Genomic DNA, 20,913 nt, shown 5'->3' on the forward strand with positions numbered 1-20,913 from the left:
AATGTTTATTTTTCCCTTAGGCATTTAAAACCTTTCAGTGGCTTTAAAGTTTACTACTGTTTTTCCCACAACGTCCATTCATTCAGCCTCTTGTTAGAGTGAGTTTTATCTGGACACTTTAAGGTAGTTTTTACGCCATTACAACCTTTTAATTCTTTCTGTTTTCTTCTCTTTCTTTTCCTGCTCTCTTTTTCATTTTTTTCCTGCCTTTTTAATGTTAAAATAGACTATAAAGATGTCAGCCTTAGGGGACCACTAGAGAAAGTTGCTGTCACTGATACTTCCTTGTTTCCTAGCAAATTGGCTTTGAACACATGAACTAGGTTTCTTTTAGAAAGCAGGCATGCCATCTGAGCATACTTCTCACCTGGGATGGAGGATTGGCACCGACATGGTTTTTTGTTTTTTGTTGTTGTTTTTTTTTAAATAACAGAAAAGAAGGGGCTGGTTTTGTAAATCTGTGAACCTGGAATTTGACCATGTAAGAGTCAGGAAATTGGTGGAGTCTACAATCTGTGGGGCTGTGGTGTCTGGAAAATTTTACAGTCTCAGATTGATGTGAACATGTAGCATTAGGTGGAATATTCCAGCCAACTTTCCATCTTACCATGTATACAAGGAGAACGTTGTGTTGCATTATTATTACATCAAAAGGTGTAACTTATATTATTCACTTATGTAAGATTCACATTGATTTAAATGTGGTCATTGTAATAAATGATAGACATAGAGAAACACTACTGATACTTTTCATGTTCAACCCCTCCAAGTGATATATAATTAATCCTATTAACTAATGAGCCTGATAAATTATTTTGACCTGACAAAATCTACTAAAACATTGAGCAATAATTATCTGTGCTCAATGTGGCAGCAAAATATATACTGTTGGGATAATGACTTCTTTCTTTTTTAAAAAGAGGATGCTCAAAATATTCATAGTTTTGAATTTATATTATGATGCCATTTATGGCCTTTAATTTTTAATAAATTGTGTGTTGTATTTGCAGAGAGGGTTAGAGAAAAACTTGGTTGGTGCTCATACTTTACATGTTCTATGTGCTGCCTTTGAGCCTGAATGCAGCATTTTTTCCCAATATGTTCATGTTTAACAGGTTTTTATGGTGTTGCAGAATTTCTAAATATTGACAAATTATTTTTCTTCAAGAGGTTCAAGTTTGGATAAATCTCTATTCACTAGACTTAATAAGTCTATCAATGTCTTTAGTGGTAATAAATTAGGCAGTTTTCAGTATGATGTGCTAATGTTAAGTTTTGTATCATACATTTCTGGAGCCTATAACTGTAATGTTTGAGCAATTAGATAGTGGTGCTAGGTCCACATTAACACAAAGAGGGACTAAATAGCATCATTTTCTGGGAGGATTGTGCAACTACAGGGGACCCTGGGGGACAGGCCATATTTGGCAAATGCTGTTTATAATTTTATATAATGAGCTTTAGAATAGCTGGACTTTATACATTAAATTAATAAAGGGAAGTTACTTTGAGCTGTGAGTCTAATAAGACTTAATAATAAAGGAAATTATAAGAAAACTATATCTAGAGGGGTGTAACTAACTAATTCCCTGCCAGCTTGGGCATCCCCAAATCTTATTTTAATAATAGTTTTTGTAACACATTAAGGTTCTTGCCAAGAACAAGTGCATTGTGATTAATGAGATACTTCAGGGATGGATTTACTTGGTAGACCCAAGTTTTCACTGCCAAGAAGCAAGAAAAGTATGTTTTAAGTTCTGTTTCAAGTAAAGTAAAAATTATTTGTTAAATATGCAAAAATCACTATAATGGTATTTTGTAATGATATAAAATGTGGTGTCAAGTGTGTATATCCTAGCCTACTGAAGAGATGGCTGGCAAGAACAAGAGATGACCTACTTCAAATATTTGCTTCCAATCTTTATAAACTGATGGAGATTAGAGAGTCCATTCCCTTATCGTTCTTTAGGATTTACCAGACAGTTATGTTTTCTGGTTTCCTGTCTTCAGCTATTCCTCAGTTTAATAGACAAACTATTCAAATATGAGGTGACATATTTCTTTGAATCATATTTTTCTATTATTAATTACTTCTTTTCATACGGAAAGTTTAGGAGAATAGTGGTAGCAGAGGAACACTTGATGGGGCTTCATATATTGTATTGACTCAGCAGATGCAGTTCTGAAATATTGCACAGGAAATGGTGTGGCAGATACATGTAATTCATCACTTTGTACTGTGCACCTTTGGCTGGTATAATGCTATGAATCAGAATTTATAGATTTAAACTTAAAAAAATAGCCTAATCACCCAAGCTGGGAACCTGGAAGTCATCCTTGATGCTTTCATCTTTCTCATACTTGCCCCTAATGGCCATTCAAATGATCATTAAATTCTGTGTATTTACTTTTTCATATGTTTCAAATCTATTCCCTTTTCTCCTTTGGGACTGTCACTAGCTCTGTTTCTTAATGTCTCTCCATTGAATTATGTGTGATATTTTCTTACTTAATCATCTGGCTTCTGTTCTCAGTCTCAGTTCTGTTTTAATACCATAATGTTCTCCCTAAAATGCAAATCTCATCATATCATTCCCTTGATTAAATTATTTCCATGATACTTCATCTACTCATTTGTTCATTCATTTATCTATCTGCAAACATGTGAGTGTCTACTATGTGCTAATTCCCAATTAATAAGACAAAAGCATCCATTCTCAAGGTGCAAAAAGACTACACAATGGAATGACTCCAAGCTTGTGAACAAGTATGAAACAATGTTACCTGTGTTATTTAGAGAAAAGTACAAAGTCTCATGGGAAAATAGAAGGAAGTAGAAGTGAAGGCAGAAAGGTAAGCATAATCTTCAAAGAGGAAGTGAGGAGTAAACTGTTTTGACAAGTGAGTAGTTAATTTTTAGGTGGGAAAAGCAAGGGGAAATGGGCAATCATGGTAGAGAAAACAGCTTGAGCAAAAATGAGAAACTGTGAATCAACACAGTAATTATGTTATGTATTTGCAGGATGAAGATAGCTGCAAGGAAAAAAAAAAGAGTAGAGGAAAGGCACACATACCTGAACTTGAATGGCCTCAGATGCTGGCCGTGGAATCTGGTCTTTATCCTGTAGTCAGTAGTGGTCATTGAATGGTGACCATCAAAAGAATGATGTAATCAAATACAAATTTTGGAAAGATCTGCCTTTTGGTAAATGGATTAAAGGGTACAAAATGGAGGCAGTATGGCCTGAAAAAAAAAAAAAAAAAAAAAAAGATTATAGTGGTTGTTCAAGTTTTCCATGCATTCTTGTGTTATTTTATCCATAATTTCATTATACAAATGTCTGTTGACTATCTACTATGTGTCATGGACTATTCTAGAAAGATTAGAGATAATTACTTAAGGAACTTGGGCAGTAACTGTGGGAACAAGAAAGAATTCAATTAGAGAAATGTTAGGTAGGTAGAATTGACAGATTGTTTTCAGTAGTCTCATATATAATGTGAGATGATCGGATTTGGGTGATGTGGGGAATAGAAGTACCCCAAACCAGTACTATATGGGACAAAGGGCATGGAGCATATTTTCAGGGCATTATAATGAGTTTAGATTTAGACTTGTTGAGTTTCAGATATTTTAAAGACATTTAGGTAGAGATTGTAAGTGGTCAAAATACAGTTATGAACCAAGTACACTTGGTCTTTTTCAACCAGAACCATTTTTTGAAAGTAGAGAGCACTCAATAAAATATTTTTGAATGAATGAATGCATTTACAAATCTAGAGCTTAATTTAGATGTATAGATTATACATTCATTTTTGGAAGCCTCTAGCAATTGTGGTAGTTAAAGCAATGTATGGTAGGATAAGTGAGATAGCCCAGAGATGCAGAATAAAATGTGGGTATGATGGAGGACAGAGTCTGGGGAATACCAACGTGAAGCAGTGAGTGGAAGACTGAGACTCTACCGAAAAATGTGACACAGAACCAAAGGGCCAAGGAAAAAGACAAGAGACTTTATTTTCACCAAAGCAAAGGAAGGAGTTTGTAGTCTTCAGTTTCCAGTGCTGTAGAAAGGACTAGAAGAGGTATGTAAGATTTCATTGGATAGGTCTTGAAGGAGGTCACTGATGGCCTTTATTACAGCAACTGGTAGAATTCTGAGGGTCATAAATGTGATGTAAGTGGATTGAGGGTGTTAAGTTTTGTGAAGATGGGTACAGTGGTACAAGTTATATTCTACATTCCTTGGAACAGCTCACAAGACCCTCCATGACACGACCTCTGCCCATCTTTCTCGCCTCATCTCTTATTTACACCCAGAGCCCCAGACGTACCATCCTGTGCCTTCCTGCCATGCTTTTCCTCATGCTCCTCTCTTGTTCTCTTCCCACTTTTTGCACTCTGCTCTCCAGCTTCTACTGTTTCTTCAAAACACAATTGAAGGATCACTTCCTCTTGGACACCTCTTTCCCCTAGCAGAATGATTTAGGTGACCCTTGTCTCAGGTTCCATTCTACTCTAGGAATGTCATTACTACAACATTTGCTCCACTGTTCAGTCATTGTGTGCTACTTGGTCTGTCTCTCCCACAGAAAGATTAGCACCCCACACAGAAAATATACTTATCTCTGAATCCCAAGCACTATCATGATGCCTTGTATCTAGATCTTCAATAAATGCTGGCTTAATGAGTGAAAAATGTTCCTTGGAAGTTTTAGATAGAGGAATTTCAGAATGAACCAGAGCTAAAGGAACTACCAAGTCTTTTTTATTTTCTTGGAAGATATGGGTAATTAATTTAAGAGGAAAAAGGTATGGGACTAGAAGTAGAGGACCATTTCTTTGTGTCCAACTTTCCCACTAAGTAGCTTTGTGACTTGGAGTAAGTCGTCTCAGCCTTTTGAGTTTTTAAATTTTCATCTGTGAAGTGGTCACAGTAGTGTCTGTGATCCAGCCAAGACGATAGAAGATACTGTGGGTTGTCTAAATACTATCAAAAAGAGGAGTATCTGCAATAAGAAGTGATCTTTTTATTTCTCTTCCTTAATCTCTGAGCTTCAGGGCCACCTTCTAATCAGTTGTTTTAATTTTACTTCCAACTCCTGGAGAGGTTTAGGCACATGGTAGCCAGAGTGATCTTTCTAAAGAGTTAAACAAAAAACACCACTCATCTGCTTGGAGAAGGAATCTGTTTATTATTGACTATCTTTACTCAATTTCTTAAAGCCAGAGGCTCTCTCTATCTTGTTCCCTGTGATATCACCAGCACTCAAAACAATATCTGCCACATGGAAGATGCCCCATATAAACAGATTGATTCACTTAACTGATATTCCAAATGCCCATAATATACTACTGGTCTCCTGGTGGAAGGTCAAATTTTACTCTGTTGACCACTCCCTCTGTCAGGACTCAATTAGACCCAATAAATTACTTTATTATTTCCATATACATTCTATTCTGAATTAAGTGTATAGAAATTGTTTGCATTTTATTTTTGCTTCTGCATTCCTTAAAAAATCACTGATTTATTTTACTGTAGAGACCTTATCCAAGTTATACTGCTTTATATCCTGCTAACATAAAATGCCCTTGGTACCCTTCAAATCTATCTGTTTCCAGTTATTTAAACAATGCTATAGTATTTGAGGATCATATTATAATTAAATATGTTGAAGTGTTAAAATATTAGTATTGGGAATATGATGGCCTAAAGGAAATAAAACATAAGAAAAAATATTTCAAAATGGAATAAAGTCTTGATACAAGAGACACTATAAACAAGGAAAATAGCCAGCAACCTTTTTATTATTGCTTCCAAAGAAGTGATGCCAGTTTTAATTTTTAATTGCAAATGGCTATTTTGGCAGCTGAAAATGCCAGAAGAGCATGTTTTATCCTAACACAACGGTGTGAAACTACTTAAAGTCCAATTGTTGAACAGCCGTAGCTCATAGTTATGTTTAATGATTTGTAGCCATTTCAATTTTAATTTCCTTTTCCTTCAATCATTTATATGTATTTTATTTGAAGTTTTATTCAGTTGCAATCTGGGAGCTGGATTGGCCATACAACTGCATTTTTAAATAATTATTGAAATTCTTTGATGGGTCTTAGAGTCTTGGGTGATCCTTTGATTTTTTTCTCATCAATTTGTCTAAAGAATGAGTTTTTTAAATGTTACTGACGTCATCTATTTCTGAACTTAAAAAGAGTTTGAACTTTTTCTATTATATATATGTATCATATATAAGTGCACATATACTCCTTACAGATATAAAAACACACACAACATATGCATATACACATGTATCCTTTAGCAGAGACTTCATTAGTGCAAATATTTACATTTACCTTATTTTTTCTCCTCTAAAAGTAAATAAGACATTTGAATAAAATGCAAATTAAAAATAAAAAGAATATTAAAGTTACTCTTGATAATGTGGAGATTATATTATAATTTGAAAGCTATTTAAGTTCAAGTATATTTGAAGAGATACACTTTTTACAAACTTAGTCATAGTGTTTGTTATTTCCATTTATAGTACCTGTGAGGTAATTCTAGAGTCTCTATTCCTTCTTCAGTCGATTCAATGGCAGAATGACCTTTTATAATGATCATGTTATAATTTCTCCCTTTTTAAACAGTCGATTTACTTTAATATTTAATTAGCAGCCATATGTGTACCAGTTAATATTCTAGACACAGGGGATTCAAAGAAGGGAATGATGTAGACCTTGACTTCAAAGAAATTCCACTGAGGAATATGATTAGATTTGGATTCAGTTACCATATTTACCTTTACCAATTTGATGACTATTAGAAAGTTGCTTTCAATACCATCCACTTAATCTGTAAAATAGGAATAATAGTCTTACTTCAAGGTATTACAATATTATATATGTGTATATAAACTTACATTTAGCATAGTGGCTGTTATTAAAAATGGAAAGAAAAATTCAGATAATGTGATAGAGGGCCGTATTGCTATGTTAGAAGTCCAGGATTTTATCCTGTAGGTTACAGGTGGTTCTTGAGGCAGGTGGAGTTTAGGCAGGTAATAATGCCATTGAATTTCCATTTTAGATTGATCACTCTGCCAGCTATACTATGACTGATGGTGTGAAGGGGAAACTGGAGGTAGGAGATCTATTTTGAAACTGTTGTTCCAACTTATGCAAGGTATAGTTAGGACTTAGACTGGGACAATGGTAGTATAGCTGGAAAAAAAATATGGCAATAGAATTAAAATATATTAATGAATAAGTGAATGTGGAAGATGAGGAAGAGAGACAGATTTATTTTCCCAGTGTCTTGTTTGCGTGGTTGGCTAGATAACGGAGCCAATAACTGAAATCAAGAATACAGGTGGAACAACAGGTTGAGGGGAATGTTGGGAATGATAAAATGAGTTTAGCTTTAGAGGTACTGACCTTTCAGTGACTGTGGCTCTTCCAACTATAGATGTCCAGCAGCTATGGATGGAGATTTAAAACATGTAAAACTATAGACTGATAAAACCACAAGGAAAGCATATAAAAAGAGAGAGAGCAATAGCTCAAGGATGGAAACCTGGGAAATACTAACATGTAAAAGATAAGCAGAGAAGAAGGGGAATTAAATGGCATAGATAAGAAGATGCACGGAATCACCAGACAAAAATATGGTCAGATGTCATGGAAACCAAGGATATTGAGAGAGTTTCAAAAAATAGTCTATTAGGAAATACAGACAGTGGAAAAGAAGATTGTTTATCATCAACAACAGTCTAATTATTGATTTTGTGCTGAACATTGCTCTAAAGGCTTCATACACAATAATTCTTTTAATCGTCATAGTGGCCCTAAGAGATATTATTAGTATCATCGTCTCCATTTAATAGACCAGAATACTGAGGTAAAGTGAGGTTCAATAACCAGTCCAACTATATATGCATGGTAAAGATTTGTTGAAAAAATGAATGATAATTAATATCCCTTATGACCTAGTATCAGGAAATTATGTATAACTTGGTAATATAAGGAATGCGTGTTTCTCTGTCTTCAAATTCTAACCAGCTCAAGTTCTAATTCTTCCATAAAGTTTTTCCTGGTAACTCTGGCTTATTTCCTTACCTCTATTTACCTCCCATAGCTTTTATTATATTTGAATCATGTAGTTTAGCCCTTAATTACATTTTGCATTGTGTTCTAATTGGATCGTTAATCTAATTCTTTACCAAAATAATGTGTCTAAAGAAACCAAAGTACTCTCTTCTTCCTTTGTATCTTCTATGGCTTTAAGCCAAAGTTTACATTCTAAATTTCTAATCAAAATTCACCTAGATTATTGCTACCAGGGGCACTATTTGAATGTTATAACTTTTTCTTTTTTTTCAAACAGGAATTTTCTTGAATTCTCTTAGTTTAAATTGTGGAGCAACTTGTATTGAGGACCCAAATTGCTGTAATAACTTTTTAATACCATTTTCTGTGAATGTTAAATTGCTAATTTATACTTTTTATTGCATAATACCTACGATTAATTTTTTTTTAAGCAGCAATTACTTCAGTTAAGTTTCATAATGGCTAAATATAGAACCATTTGCTCCAAACTGATTTTACAGAATTTTCATTTTTTTAAATGAATAAATAAAATACTCTTGTTTTCTTCACACTGATATAAATATGTTCCATTTATCCTTCATGCTTCTTTGCAGTTTTGCTGGACATTTCTTCCTTTCTCTCTCGCATTTGTCCTGTCGTTCTCCCTCTTTTTCTCTTTGCATTCGTCTTTCTATAATGGTGTTCTCTTCATTTCTTTTTACCATGTTTTCTAATTTGATGCCTCTTTCTCTTAAAGTGGCCTGCTCTTAATCAAGCTAAAAGTGTACATCATCACCAGCAATTTTTATACGAAACGTTAAGGAGACTTATTTATGAAAAAGAAGGTCAAAACTATGAACATTAAAATGACAACAAACTCACAACTACCAACAACAAAATCTAAAAAATAAAAACAAAAACAAACTAAGCAGACAACCAGAGTGGAAACAGAATCATAAATATGGGAAGCATGTAGCAGGTGTCAGCTGGGAGAGAGAAAGGGGAGAAAGGGGGAAATGGTGCAGGGATTAAGAAGCATAGTACAAGCATGCAGCACAGCATGGGGATATTAAGAATAGTACCGGGAGGAGTGAAGTCAAAGAACTTACATGCACGACCCATGGCCATGAACTAAGGGAGGTGAGATTGCTGGAAGGGGGCAAAGGGAGAAGAAATTGGGATCACTGTAACAGGATAATCAATAATATATACAAACGAGAGAGAAAGAAAGAGAGAGAGAGAGAGAGAGAGAGAGAGAGAGAGAGAGAGAGAGATGTATTGACCCTGTAATTGCTTACAAGCTCCAAGACTGCACTGCATAAGGAGACTGGGCCACCTCATTTATACATCACACTGCAGTAATTAACAGGGGCCTCCAGAAAGATGTGGGGGTTAAAGAACCCTACTTTTCTTGGAGTTTTAGTTAGGCTCATATTTCTTAGAAAATAAGAAAGTGAAGGCTTAAAATTGCTCTGAGGTTTTTTAATATCTGTTTGTCTATTATTTCTGAAATCTGGGGATACTCAGATTCAGCGAATAATTTTTAAAGGGTAATACTTTCCATTTTCCGAGTTGATTACTAAATACAGTTGATAAATGAATTAGAAATTATTTTTATTCTAGATGGTATTATTATAGAAAAGGATACATTAAAGAAGTCTAAATATATTTGTAATGTAGTTAAACAGCAGTCAACTTAAAAATACTTCTCACATAGAATGTTATAGTTGTTAAGAGTTTCCTTACTTAGTGAACCAAAAAATAGATCTATAATTTGGCAGCAAAGAAATACAGTTTTCCTGTAATTGCAGGAGTAAAGCATGGACTCAAAATGCAAGCTGTCATAAGACTACATATGAGATAGAAAAATCACCTGTATTTTTCCAAAATATAGACCTTTTGAATGCTGTTCCCATAACTTTATATTAAATGGGAACAAAGTTTAGGGAGCCTATTTCTCCAAAACTGTTTTCTCTCACACTTGATTGAATCTAGGATTGGATGGAACTGAGAGTTCAGATCCTGTTCTCCATGTTATGAGTCACATTGGATACACTTCTCAGCTTTCTGATTTGCAAAATTAAGACATAATTCTTCAATGTTTGTTTAATAACCTGATCTCATGCTATGTGTACAGCCTTGAGTAGGAATTGCAGGGCTGAACAAAATAAAACACAGCCTGTTCTCTCAAGAATCTTTACTTCAGAAGGATATTAATTTACTATTTACTGAGCTACACAAACCATGTCTCTGAATTGACTCAGGATAAAAGCAAAGGTTGGCCCTTCTCCAGCAACATTTAGCTATTGCTCCTATTGAAGGGATTTACAAGGTAAACCACAAGATCACTATAGAGAGAGCTGCTGATTGCTCATTCTCTTGACCCCTTGAAAAATTCTGGGCTTGGGTGTCCAGCTGCCTGTGCAGGTGGGCATTCTGCTCAAGGCATTCCCTCACATAGACCAAACACAGGAGTTCCCACTGATCATAGTAATTTCCAAATAGTAGTAATTAAACTAGTTAAACTAAATATTCTAGTTAATAAAACATTCTGAGTATGCTTAATTTGCTCCAAAATAGTTTTTAAAAATAGAAAAGAAACTAATACTTCTTCATAATACTTTCAGGATGTTATTATTTTTCCTCCCTAAATGGCTTACAAACAATAATGTAATGTAAAGGGTTATTTTAATCAAATGAAATGCCTATTTTCAGTATATAGTCTAAGCTTCTAATAATTATTAACTTTTTTATTCTAGTACATAAAAGGAAAATATTATACCCAGCCTTTCATGGGGCTTGAAATTTATTCATTTACTCATTTTTTCTTTTATTTATTCAATATTTGAGTGCCCACCACATACTGTGTTCTTGGAGCATTGTATAAATACCCCTTCCCATTTTATTCTGATTTACTTTCTTCCTGCTTGTGGAAAATGGGTCTTTTCTTCAACTAGAGAGTGTGGTGCTTCAGTAAGTGTAAGAATGTTTGTTCACTGTGATCCCCAAGGTACTATTGATCCAGCTCCTTAGGATTACAACCCAACCCTTTTGATGTATTTCTGAAGTCAATAGGTAGTCTGGGTAAGGAATTACAAGGTGAGATTAAATTAGTTTTAAATTTACCACATCAGATGATAAAATCCTATAGTAGTTTTGCTTTGCTCCATCACATGGAAAAGGCAGAGAAGTTGAATGGCAATACAAAACGCTTTGGGGGAACCCATTAATACCCTTCAAGAGAGGATCTTGAACACAAGAGACATCTGTTCTTACTTATGCCGTCCTTGACAATTAGAAGAAATGACAGTTACTTTATTTAGGGGCAACATTTTTACCACGCTTGAACATTCAATTCTTTTCCCTAGAGATAAGCCAGATAAGTTCCTTTAAATTCAGATCCACCAAGGAAAGAACACAATGAGATGCTTTAGAATCAGTCGCAATGAGCCAGCTGCCATAGCCACACATTCTTAGTTCATGCGTTTCAGTCTTGCACTGAGATGGTCTGGCAGACCTTCCAAGTGTAGGATGGGAGACACCAAAGAAAGAAAAGAGTATTTAGTCATCACATGTGTGCCAATCACATGGACTTCTAGACAGTCCTTCAGACCACCAGTATGATTTGACCATACTTCAGTGGCCCGTTATTCCCTTCTGTCAGTAGAAGGGAATAGAAGTCATTCTGCTGAAAGTGGAAGTTATCTTTAGCAGGAAGGATTCCCTTACATGGTTCCAGAGCTTTTGCTTCCAGTGTTGGACTTGATGTGTTACTTTACAAATTACTATTCCCAAACTAGTTGGGTCATGCTGCTGAGATCCGTTTTCCAGGCCTGGTGGGTATGGAGTTTTTATTCCAGGCTTCAGGGCAGGAAGTGAATAATAAAAATAAGTTTACAGATGGCACTAAAATGAGGTCGCCTAGACAACCTTAAACAAGAATAGTCAAGAAACTGTCACATTGTGCTGGAGAAAACAGAACTCCTTTAAATCAAGGGTAGATACCATAATTCACAACTGTTGTCAATGAGAAATCATACATTTTTCCTCCAAAAATGGTTAGTGGCAGTTACCTGATTTTTCTTTTTTTTTTTGGTTTGTTGTTGCTTCAAAGTCCCTTTCCACATCACAATCTTAATATAGATTTCCAAAGCACATGATACCACATTTAAAAGATCTATTCACAATAAATCTGTTGAAAATTTTTTTATAGTTGCTTCAAGAGCCACATGTAAAGGTAGTGGTTACTCCAGAATAAGTGTCTAGGGATGTGGGTGGGAGGCAACCACATAGCATGACTAGGGACTTGCCTGGAGTGTTAGTTCTAGGAATATGAAGGAAGGGAGAATAGGAGAGGGTTCAAAGGGAGAACATGAGTTCTTAGTCCTTGATTAGAACCTGGTAGGCTAAAGAGTTGAAAGAATCAAAGTTTTCAAGGTTTCAATCAAATGTGACTGTGACCCAGCAGAAGTTGCTTGATTCTGTTTTAGGGAGAGATCAGATAGACGAGTAGACATGTAATCTGTGTGGGCTTTGGGAAAGAAAGGTCATTAGTGACCAATGAGTGATGGATGAAGAAAAACAAAGGTGTTGGGAGAAGAGAGGTTTAGTGAATACTGATGTTTAGGGGGAGAAGAGAAGAAAGGGGTTGGGACATAGAAAAGAGAAAGGCTAGGGCAGTACAACATCTACAGGAGGACTAAGTCTCAAAGAAGGGTACAAGGGGATGACAGGATTATAAAGAAGAGAAATGAAGATGTAAATGTAAGAAGGACAAATCATCTAGAAAGCCAGGATAAAGGAGGAGAGGCCAGACCTAGAAGAAAACTAGGAGTGGGCAGCATTGGCAGCAGCGTGTGCTAGGAGGACATCCTCATCACAGGGAAAAAAGCCTCCCAGCAAAAAGGGCCACAATGACCCTCCAGCCAGGTAGTGTGTTGGCATAGCAATCGCCCTCGCAGAAGGCACCCCACACGTGAGGGTGTTCTGGAATATGTAACAGGAATGAGGACTCAGAAGAGGGGTAGTCAGAGAGCCTCCCGTGGAAAGCAGGGAAATCGGGCTTGAAAGCAATCTTACAGCCCTTTAAGAGAGAGAGATGCCGATAAGTGCGAAGCAGCTTAAAGAGTTTGAGATAAGGCACCAAACAGTGCATGGAGTGGGAAATGGGGAGACAGATTAGGCCGCAAAACTGACAACTCAGTGGTTGAAGAGTGAGGGAGGATGGCTGATTAGGGAGCGACAGAGTCTCCCTAAACCTCTCTTTACTACTATAAGCAGCTGGAGGTCTGTACAAATGTAAAAGCCCAGGGTAAAGGGCCCCCTAGAAGGGGAAAGATTAGAGTAATTGAGAGAAGATTAAGAAGAAGAGAGATAGGGATTTGTGGTGAATACAGCCTGGGATGGCGGCTTGGGGTGTGATAGGAGAAGGGGGCTAACGTGGCTTCTTGGCTGCAGCAAAGGCCCTGATGGAGTTGGGCGTGACCAGGTGCAGGGCTCAGTGTGCAGGAGTCTGAGAATCTCTCTAACAGTGATGAGCAGAGGAAATTTCAAAAGCAGATGGAAATGGAACCACAACCCAGAGCTGGCAACTGTGCATCCAAGGTAAAGGGGATGAGAAATGCTCTAGAAGACCCCCAGCCCCGACAGAACATGTGGGACCTTGGGCAAATCACTGACATCTCCAAGCACCGACCACCTGATCAATGTGGAAATGTGCAAGTATGAGAGCTCCTTATACAATACACTTACTAGTACAAAAAAAAAAAAAAAAAAAAAAAAAGGAGTTTTTATGCTCGCTAACCAAAACAGTCTTTTAGCCTCATCACAGCAGGATAAACTGCAATAATAGACCCACATGAAAATATGTGCTTGATGAATAAATGAGTAAATAAATGAATTAACACATTGCAATAAATTATTTATTTTATAACAGCATTGTATTTGGTGACAAGATTATATGGTCAGAAAGTTCCTGTTATCTATACAAGCTCTCTGAGCTTGAACAAAAATAAAATTTTTCTCAGAGATCAGGAAATATTTTTTAATCTTTTTTTTTTTTTTTTTTGAATACATGGATAAAGCTTAAATTTGAAAAAATTACTAGCAGCTACTACTTTGGCACATTTAAGTAATAGGAGTATAGCGCTGAAAGGACCTTTGGTCACCTACTCTCACGCTGTCCTTTCTTAGATGGGAAAACTGAGACTGGAAGAATGTTAAGTAAGTTGGTCAGAATCAGGCACTGACAGGCAGCAGTGCGCTGGTGGCCAGGCCTTCCCATTGTCCTTACAGAAATGGCTCCAATTGTAAGTCTTGTGATCTGCCCTAGTCTTCCTCTTGTAAAAGCTCTCTACGGTTAAAAAAAAAGAAAAAGAAAAGTGACATTTATTTCAAATGCTATTGTTGGTTCAATGATTACATGAAGAATATTGTATTAAAAAGTATTTTAGTGCCTTTCCACTATGAATATTGACACAAAATATTTCTCTCTTTTAAAAATTTCTAATAACCAGCAAAATATATTAATTTTTATGACTTTCTTTCCTCTAAAGAAGCCAAATATTGAATAAAGGATCTCTTTGGAGTTTAAAAATATATACTGACTCTCTTTAAAGTGTCCAATAAATGGATAGATCAAGTAAGAAACAACTTAATAGTTATACCTTGAGTCACAGCACTGTGTTTTCTTTCCAGCGATCAGATATAAAAATTTTATGAGGAATATTTCCAGAATTGGAGCAAATGGGAGTGGGAGTGGGAAAGAGTATATATAAATGTTATATGAGGGTTGCAAAAAACATCTTTCTCTCTGTCTCTGTCATTATACTTGGTAAGTTCATTAGGGAAAAGCAAATGTGTTCCTCCAGAAATTCAAATAAGCTCAAATATCTGTATTTAAAAGTGCATGTTAAACAGGTCTTAACATCAGCTTCTATGTCTAGGAGAGCCTGGGCCATGACAGTCATGCATAGGCAGGGGCAGCAGGATGCGCTAACCTAGCTTCTGAACATCTTTGCCCTGTTTCATGACAGGTGAGGCGCATCCCCAGCTTTGCAAGCCCAGTATCTTTTCTTTTTTTATAATGTGAATGGTTAAAATTTACTTCAAATTCTTGTTTACCCTCCTGGTGTTTCTTTGTCTATATCTAATAAGCTTTTTGTGGTTAATATTATCATTAAAAAATTAATGGTTTCATTAATCAATTATGAGGAGAAAGGAATTTTGGTGGTGGTTTAAAATTGTTGGCCCGCCATTGTTTGCATGAGTCATGTGCATACGTTGAGAGGTTGGTGTGTACTTTATGTGCTTCTTCAGGCATCTTTTTGGTGAGGAAAATTTTGAGGCAAAGAAGTGGTTTGCAGAAAACAAAGGACTCTCATTTATTCTTATAAACAATTCATAATGCCGTACCTTATTCCCATGAGTTTTGAATACCTGCAGTGTTTTTTCTCAGTTGTCATAACCCCCTCACTGTTGGTCCTGATTCAGAGCTACTTCATTCTCTGCCCAAGCACAGCCAGCAAGTGTGTTGAGGGGGGGAAAACAGGCAAAGGGGATTCCTTTTGACACATGGTTGTGGTTGTCTCTTTCTTTTCCTTCCAGATGAGGGTTGGTTTGGTGCCACAAGATAAAGAGCACTTTACAAAGGTCACCATTTGTCATGGAGCAGATTTGAACACAAATGCAGAGCACTTACATTGGGCCACAAATAAATGGACCCTGAAGTCATTAAACCCTGACCTTACCTATGCAAAAAAGTTTGATTAAGTGGTAGCCACTGTTCAGCCACATCAAACTCATAGGTCAAACCCTCACCCTATGCACTAATATCAAGCTATTAAAATTTTTTGATGGTTTCTAAAGACAACCTCAGCTGTCATGTGTTTGTTACAGAGGCCAGAGTTTTCTTTCATTCAGAAATCTGTGTTGCTTGCAAAGATGCAAGCATAAGAATGTTCCTTGAAGCCTTGTTTTGTCATTAAAAAAAAAAATACATAAATGACATAAACGCTATCATTAGCAGCTAATTAAATCAATGATTGCAACATTGTCCAAAGAAAAACTGCATTCTTTGAAAAGAAAAAAAATGCATGATATGATATGAGGTGGTTTCTAAAAGGAATTATTAGGTTAAAAAAATCAAAGTGCCAATGGTATACATAGTATACGCAAGTATCCACTTTAGTTATATATATATATATATATATATATATATATATATATATATATATATATAGTGTATATATGTGTGTGTGTGTGTATATATGTATATATATGTGTATACACACACACATCCACCCATTAGATTCTCATTATTCATGGTACTTAAAATCTCTAAAGTCATTGTGAACAATGAATTTGCAAATACTGAATTATTTGTCCTAGCCGAAATACAGGATCAGGCTTCTTGGAGCCTTTGGTCACATTTTCATCAACCAATCAATACATAACCTGGTCTTAGGTGTGTTTCTGTTTAAAGACACATTATTTAATATGTAGTTGATGTATTAACATTGAATTCTTAGCCAGGAGAACTATAACTCATTTCTGAGTGCAGCTTAACTTAGATATGTTTTCTCTAGAAGGCACATCGCACCCTTCTTGCACTCAAGGACATTAGACAGCACTCAGCTCTATAGTGGGGGCATTTTAAACAGCAGAGTCACAAACAAAAGGAAGAAAAACTGTGAAGAACATGGCATTAAATAGACCTTGAAAAGGACACTTGTTTACCATATGAACGCTGAAACAAGAAGGCAAAGAATTGCTATGTTCGATGTCAGCTGGGCAAGTGGGCATCAGGAAGGAGACTCAGGTTTTGGGCAGCCCTTTGCATGTCTGCAAATGACCACAAATGCCCAGCGAGCATTGATTTCGGGTTTACAAATACATTTTAGGAGTAAGCAAATTCACAGATGTGGAATCTGCAAGTAATGAAGATCAGCAATACATGTACATGCACCACCGCCCTCATTTATGCACATATACAAACAAATAGTTTCTGAAAGGACTGAAAGAAACCACTTGATGGAAGTGATTTTGGAGAACAGGACTGCAGGGCAGGAGTGAGACGAGAGGCACCATTTATTGTAATTCTCTCTGTCCCATTTTTTTTTTTTTTTTTTTTTTTTTACTGTGGACATAACATATCCCTTCTTCTCTGTCCTCTCTTCTCCCCCTCTGCCATCACCACCATCTGTCTCCATTCTCTCAACAAGCCATGTGCACTTACTGAGGAGCTCGAGGAACAAGAGTTTATTGGAGCCAAATTTATTATAGTGAATACCCCCTGAATCAGGCTCTTGTAAAGTTGGTCAGTATAGTTTTGCAAATGAAGAATGTTTTACAAATGCTAAGAATACTCAGAACCTGAGTTCTCTGGGCAATGTACGTTACAGAATAATACTCTGTCTCCCAGCACTCTGGGAAGGCCTGGACTTCAGCCAGGCCAAATACTCTTGCTCAAATTCTTACCACAGATCGTGGAATGGAAAGTTTGTAAGTAGGAAACAACTTAAATAATTTTAATAATATAATGACAGCTAACAAATTGGTAAATGTATGTGTGTGGACATTCCCTTCAAGTAGAACTCCAGGCTATGGTCTCCCCTTATCTTCCTCTTGCTGGTAGAAGTGATAACAGGTCCCCAGATTTGGTCTCCCCTGGCTTCGTACTGGGCGCAGTCAGAGTCCCTGAGTCCCACCTTCCCCAGGACATCCAGAACTCAAAGCATCCATTTCTGACTCGTCCTCAGCTCATATGGTTGGTTTCTTTGGTTATTTTGAAATCTTGCCATTCATAACTTACAACTTCAGAAAAAAAAGGGGAAGCATTAATTATGTCTCATGTTTTCTTCCTTGCATATGCCATGGTGTTCTTTTCTTTTAGCACCCAGGAAAAGCCTAAATAGAAAGTAACTTTCCTGTAAAGGCGTTCTTCCTAATTAGAGATTTCCACTTCCCCCAGGCACTTCCTGTGATATACTGTAGATAAGCTGACAATGGGTAAAAAAAAAAAGGTGTATAAGGCATGCCCATATCTAATTATACCTGAGATTCATTAGTCTCCCATATCACCCTATGTCCATTTTTAGTTTATAATCTAAAATAATTCAAACTTCAGTATAATTGAGTTCATTGGTTTTTTGCACCCATCACTGTATCTCTTCTCAAACATTGAGAATATTGTCTTTTAAATATGTTTGTATGCATATACACAGATATAATCAAAATGTGTGAAAATACCCTTTCATTTGGCAAAAAATACAGGCTTGTAAAGAATAACTTTAGCAACTACTGGTGAGTTTAAGAATAAACTTTGTAAATGTATGGACCTCTAAAAATAAAAATAGAAAGATTTCTCAAATGTTTATTTTTCTTACCAAGTATGACAGTTATCCACAAGTGGAACAGATTGTAATTATTACCAATCCTATGTCTGCAAAACCACAAGGGTTTTAGGAAGAAGCATGTGGATAACTAATCGTCTGAATACTTTACAATTTCATCTGTACACAGAAGCCTCAGTAAAGCTAAAGGGAACTTTTTGGATCAGAACCCTGTGTGTAGTGAGTGTGCCGCACTGGTCGAGGCTTTCTTGAGTTACTGAGGATGCCTTTTGCTGATTGGTTTAGTGTCTTTGGTTCTAGTGTATACATTGTAAGGTGATACCTCAGCCCATTAGCAAGTACACAGCATAGATACATTGTCCGATTTATATATCATCTTCTAGCCATGTCTGTGAGCACTGACATAGGAGTCACCATTACTTTGTACACTGTAGTAATATTTGAAGGGGCTCTTGCTTACTAGCCCTATAAAACTCTTTAACGATTCAGATTCTCTTCTTATAGACGGATCTAGTTACCAAACCATCATCAGATGGTGCCTTAGTAAACATAAGCATAGGACAGTCAGATTCTGATCAAGTCTTGTGGATCTGGATCTGGATCCACGGCCTCTTCCTCCTCTGATTCTATGTAAGGGCTGTCAATAGAGTCTTCCCATTCACAACCCCTAATGAGAACACCATTGCCTAGGCCACAGGCCATATCAGCCTGCTACCATTGTTCATAAATAAAGTTTTATTGAAATACCATTATACACATTCACTTATATATTGTCCACAACTGTTTTCATGCTGTAACAACAGAGTTAAGTCGTTACAACAGAAACCTTATGGCCCACGGAGCTGACAATATTTACTACCTAGCCAAGAAAATGCTTACTATTCTGCCCAAGCCAGAACAATCTGTTTTCTATTATATGTCCTTGTCGTCCTGTTGATGGGTGACTTATACAGACATGGGATGAAACATAAACAGGGCAATTCAATTGTTAGTAGAGTTGAAATCAAAAGGATGCCGTTAGTTGGCATTTAGGTCATGGCCAGTGAGAGAAAGTACGAGGGAGCAGAAACATAAGTTAAGCAGAGGAACCTAATCAGGAGACAGAGGGCAGTGGATCAGAGTCAGAGAAAAGGAAAGATGTCATAAGATGAGAGAGAGAAAGACCATATTGCTCTGAGACAGAGACAGAGGCGGATTAAGGTCAGTTGAGGCCTGGGGCACAGAAGAAAATATTGGGCCCCTTAAAAAAAGAGAGAGACAGGGAAAATAAAAATATATGTTAACCATATTTTATGCAGCATAGTAATGAAACCAAACTTGGTGTCATTAGAGAAAAGTGTAAAGCTGGGCTTTTGCGGGGCCCTTCAGAAGTCGGAGCCAGGGTGCGCGCCCAGTGCACCTGCCGTTAAATCCACCTCTGGACAGTGATTAGCTTGTTCCTCAAGCTCCAAGAGTTTCTGTCAGCTGTCCGGTCCACAGGTTTATGTACGTGAACCTCCATTGTCTGTATAGGCAAGAGCTCTTCTTTTTACAATAAAAAGAGAGGAATAAAAGAGACTATGTATTATATATTTGGCCTTGATGGGGCAAATTTAGTTCCCATGAGAATAATTTCCCTTTTGGATCACAGTATTGCCAATAAGCACCAGAAAAGTCATTTGATGTAGTGGAAGGGGGCCATATTGATGGAAAATGTAAATGTAGTACTTACTGTAGTTAAGATATCTCATACTTAATGAAATTAACATTTTCCTTTTATTTTATTTATTTAGTCAATCAGTAAATATTGGAGACCTACTAAATATAAAGAACTTGTGCATGACAGCTTAATGGAGCAGAACATGTACATAACAAGACCCACTCCCAGGGCACATAAACAATCTTCTAAGAAAGGTGGACCAGATACACCAACAACTACCATACAGGGAAACCAGTGGTAATTAAATTTAATAAATATTTATAGCAGACTCATTATGTACTGAAGCATAATGCCAGGCACCATGGATACTGACATGGATGAGGCTGAGACTTTGACCTTGGAAGAACAGTAAGTGCTGTGCATGAGGAGAAGGGAGGATTGCTTCCTGCCACAGAGACCAGGGAAGCCATCGTGGGGTAACATGTAGATGGGCAAGAGAGATATGAATATATTGCCCACTGAGGCATCATTGGTAATAGAAAAATTATATATCCATGAAGAGAATAATGAGTAAATAACTGGCAGTGTCATCATACAATGAAATACCATCCTGTAGTTGAAAGAAATGAATTAAAGCTACATGAGTCAATACTGATAAATCTCAAAAGTATTCTTATAGTATGAGACCAACTATATAATATTTTAAAACACAGGAACTAATACTTCTGTTTTGCTTAGACTAGCATACATATGTGGTATAAATATTTTTTTAATGTTTAGAATTGATAGATACAAAAATCACTTTTAAATCTGGGGAAAGAAGGATAGAAGTGAGA

The 20,913-nt window shown here is 36.5% G+C and overlaps 1 protein-coding gene across 2 annotated transcripts in view; it reads left to right on the top strand.

The window, feature by feature from the left end:
* Positions 1 to 20,913, top strand: part of KCNQ5 (potassium voltage-gated channel subfamily Q member 5) — a 538,864-nt gene that overhangs the window by 1,992 nt on the left and 515,959 nt on the right. The window lies entirely within an intron of this gene.

This window comes from Furipterus horrens, unplaced genomic scaffold (genome assembly GCF_987537825.1).
Source record: "Furipterus horrens unplaced genomic scaffold, mFurHor1.1.pri manual_scaffold_6, whole genome shotgun sequence".
Taxonomy (NCBI): domain Eukaryota; kingdom Metazoa; phylum Chordata; class Mammalia; order Chiroptera; family Furipteridae; genus Furipterus; species Furipterus horrens.